General features: G+C 38.9%; 1 non-coding gene across 1 annotated transcript; it reads left to right on the top strand.

Annotated features, from left to right (window-relative positions):
* Positions 1-757: 757 nt before the first annotated feature.
* Positions 758-830, top strand: TRNAR-UCU. Its single transcript has one exon. It is a non-coding gene; the product is annotated as a tRNA-Arg (tRNA).
* Positions 831-4,415: the final 3,585 nt, after the last annotated feature.

Here is a 4,415-nt window from a genome sequence, read left to right as displayed (position 1 = left end):
TGGGGGAAGTAAAGACCTCTTGAACTCACTTTACTAGGCTTACCTTTTGTAGTGTACGACAATTTTGAAATATTTTGGGAGCCAGAGTTCTTCCTTTGGAAGAAGGAAGACATAAATATGGAATACAGGAAGGCAAGGTAGAGAACCCGGTGAAACTGGATCAAAATTGTGTTACCAGTATAAACTCATGCTTTCTATAATAATAATATATATATTAGATATACTATATATTAGCTTAGGTATATTATATACATAGTATATGTGATTATGTGTGTCCATTGAAAGAACCTAGAAGCAATAAAACCCTAGTAGCAAGAAGCATACCTAGTACCCAGATGTTGGTTTCTACCATTCCCCACTAAAAGAAACAGGGTTCCTGGGGGAAAGAGTTGATTATAGTGGCTGAGACAGAGAAGGTAGAAGGTTGAAAATTCTGCCAGAAATAAAGTAGCGCCAAAAATTATGGGGCAGGGGCCAGCAGACTGGGGGTGGGGGTGGCTGTGTCAGAGGATGCAGAAGCCAGGTCAAAGGTGGCCACATCTGGGTGGATTTCAGCATCAAAATAAATAAGGACAGTAATGGAATAAAACCCACTGAATAAAACAGGAGTCCATGAGTCCAAATATGTTACAAAGAATATAAATATTATAAACAAAAAATTAGAAAGGAGGGCTCTTGTTTACAATGGAGCACTGACTGATAGAGAAGGAGGGAGGCTGACAGGAGAAAATTATCATTTCAAACCATCATAGCTACTTCCCTAGTGGTCCAGTGGGGAAGACGCTGCACTTCTAATGCAGGGGGTGCAGGTTCAATCCCTGGTTGGGGAACTAAGTTCCCACATGCTGTGGGGTGTAGCCAAAAATTAAAAAAATATATAATAATAAATAAAACCATCATGGTAAAAATTGGTTCAGACCAGAACCATTAAGGGATGCTAACGTATGTATTACTTATATAGTATTTCAGCCTGGGTTGCATAACCCTACTTCATGCACAAGATTACACCAGACAAACCCTGATTGACAAATATGAAAGCAATGTATGAGGAACCATTGCAGATTACAGGGAAATAACGAGACCTGAAGACTAAAGACAGTAGAGAAGCCTGGACTGCATCCTGTTCTAGAGGGAAAAGACCAACACCACAGTGGACGTTTGGGACTCTTGTCAAACTGGGATATGGATTATAGACTAGTAATGTTTTGTATCAATTTAAATCTTCTAAATTGGATAACTGTATTGTGATTATATGGGACAATATCCTTCTTCTCAGGAAATATTGAAGTATAAAGGGACCTAGGAGCACACCGTATGCAGTCTACTTTCATGATTTAGAAAAATTATACATATGTACGCACATCAAATAAAAAATTTTAGTTAAAATTTAATGTAAATTTTAGTTAAAAGAGAATGAAAAAGCAAAATCTGGGGAATTCCCTGGTGGTGCGGTGGTTAGGACTCTGAGCTTTCACTGCTGAGAGCGTGGATTCAAATCCTTGGTACAGACTAAGATCCCACAAGTCAAAAAGAAAAAAGCAAAATCTGTGGCAAAACATTAATCATCTTTGATTCTAAGTAAAGAGTATACAGGGAGTCTACACTATCTCTGCAACCTTTCTGAATGTTTGAAATTATTTCGAAATAAAGTTAAATATATAAAAAGAGAAGCTAAAACAAGGAAACAAAAATGTTTGCAAGGGCATAAACGAAAAAACTCACATGCAAATAATCCCCAAACTAATTTCTCTTGAAACTTGAACTTCTGGCCAAGTTAGAATAACAGCTTCAGTTGCAGAGAGATTTTAAGAAATATAACAAAATAGTACTCTTTGGTGTTTTTTTAAAATAAGAGCTCAGCATTGAATAATTTTCAATCAGTAAAATTTAAACACCAAATGGATCTAGATATTGCTTTAAAGGCTGTTGAAAATTATTATGATAAAGACTTACATGATGAAAAAGTATTTTCAGGGATAAAATATTTATTATCTGTGACTCCTTTATAATGTTTAAATGTGAGGTGCAAAATTTATGATTCAATTCTGAATCCAAGTATTGTTTTAAAATTGTTAGTAATAATTTCAGTTTGGAGCAACGTTTCTCTAAATTGAAATTTATTTTTTAAACAGTTAAAAACAACAACTCAAGAAAAGAAATAAACTAGGCATCCCTAGCAATAGAATATGCATTATGAGATTTTTATTATACAAAGTAACTAGGGGTTTTGCCAAAATGAAGACAAGAACATTTTATTTAATGGAATATTATATAATAACTTATGAGTTGCACATGACTTTATTATCCATCCAAACATTGCTGGCCCTTCTTGAGGATACCCAGGCAAGCGCAATGAAGATTAAATTATCTTGAATATTTGGCTGGCTTTAAGTCATAAAAAAACTGTGGCATTACATATCTTTTAATTTTGTCGTTAGAAAGGTTATTTGTCAAGGTAAGAGGGCAGAGCATGTTTAAGAGTTAGCTAACCTTCAAATAATTCAAACAGCTTGACATACAATATGTGAACCTTCTTTTATATCTGACCTGGCCACACAAGTATTGAAGGTTTTGGTCCTTTATTTCTATTTGAAAGTATAAACAGATGTTGATCATATAAAAATATTTATCTATTCTTATACAAAAGGTAGCATTCCACATATAGCACTGTATATCAAGCTTTTAAATTTAGAACTATGTTCTACATCAACCATACCTCAATAAAAATGTCAATGACCCTCAAATAAATAAATAAAATTATATTCCAGTGATCATTCCATATCAACACATGGGATGTCCTTATCCTTTTAGCTGTTGCATACTATGCCACTTAGTGGAGTTAATTCAAAGATTGTTGATAGGGGTCTCAGAAGTGTTGTGTCCCATCTCCAGGTGGATGTGGTAAGGAGGCTGTGGAAGGCTGCCAAGAGAATCTCAGTCATGGTGAGTGACATAAGGGACCAGATTCCTCCCAAGCTTATGTTTTATTCTAGTGTGAAGCTTTTATGATCAGATGGATTGGCATGTTCAAAGTTAAAATAAGGCCGTACCCCAGGTAGAGTAGGTATACCCCAGGTATAGCAGCAACCTCCCCAGAAGCAACTGGATGTTTCCAACCTCAGTCACCCAAGGGAGAGGACAGATCTGGGAGGGGAGACAGGACCTTAGAAAGTGGAACCTTTGGGGGACTTCCCTGGAGGTCCAGTGGCTAAGACTCCATCCACGCTCCCAATGCAGGAGGCCTGGGCTGATCCCTAGTCAAGGAGCTAGATCCCACAAGCTGCAATTTTAAAAAGATCTTGCACGCTGCAACTAAAAAAAAAAAAAAGATCCCACATTTGGCAACAAAGATCTCTCATGAGGCAACTAAGACCTGGCTCAGTCTAATTAATTAGTTAAAAAAAAGAAGGAAAATGAGACCTTTGGTTCTGTCCCTCTGTGCCTGAACTCAGATGGATCTAAACTGATTGGCAGGGATTCCCCTGCTCAGAACCGTTTATACACACCCTGCTGTGCTAAACCATTTATCAGGGTCTACAAATCCTCTGTAATCTGGCCTCATCCCTCACTAAATTCATTCCTCCCCTGCAGGATATGAACCAAGCACTAGTCGTCTCCTGCACAGAGGATGTTACCATACCCTATTTACCTGGCTACCTGCCATTATCTCTTAAAATGAAGCTAGGTGCCAACTCTTCCAGGAAGCCTTCCTTGGCCACCTAAGGTTGAGTTAAGTAACTGTTCATATGCATTTGTGCACCCTAGTACTTGCACTTTATATTCTAATTGTTTACTTGTCAATCCCCCTCACTAGGGCTTCCCCAGTGGCTCAGCGTTCATAAATCTGCCTGCCGTGCAAGAGAGGCAGGTTTGATCCTTGGGTCAGGAAGATCCCCTGGAGGAGGGCACGGCAACCCACTCCAGTATTCTTGCCTGGTAAAATCCTGTGAACAGAGGAGCTTGGCAGGCTACAGTTCATGGGCTCACAAAGAGTCAGACACGACTGGAGCAACTGAGCATGCATTCCCACACTAGAGTACAAACCTCTTAAGCCCATGAACCTTGTCTTAATTATGATCCCATCCTCCGCCCCCAAGCTTAGACACGACATCCTACTTCAATGATGAGACAGAGAAGGGAGCTGCCACAGTGCCCTTTTCCTTCGAAGCAAACCCTCTCTTTCCACATGTCACCTCTATTTGTACCACAGTGTTGGCATCACTCAGGACGAATTGAAATGAAGCCTAAGACTGGCTTCTCCAACTCATCAATTCTGTTTTTCCATCCCCCCATCCTACCTGCTTTTCGTGAGATGAGAGAACAATTTAAATTAGGGGCACCAGGGGGCGCTCTCAGGCAAGAAGAAATAGAGAAACCCTTCAGTTAAGTTCAATCGTTCAGTCTTCTGACTCTCT

The sequence above is a fragment of the Cervus canadensis genome, chromosome 11 (genome assembly GCF_019320065.1).
Source record: "Cervus canadensis isolate Bull #8, Minnesota chromosome 11, ASM1932006v1, whole genome shotgun sequence".
Classification (NCBI taxonomy): domain Eukaryota; kingdom Metazoa; phylum Chordata; class Mammalia; order Artiodactyla; family Cervidae; genus Cervus; species Cervus canadensis.
Note: the sequence above shows the minus strand (reverse complement) of the source record. Positions and strands in the feature narration are given on the sequence as shown.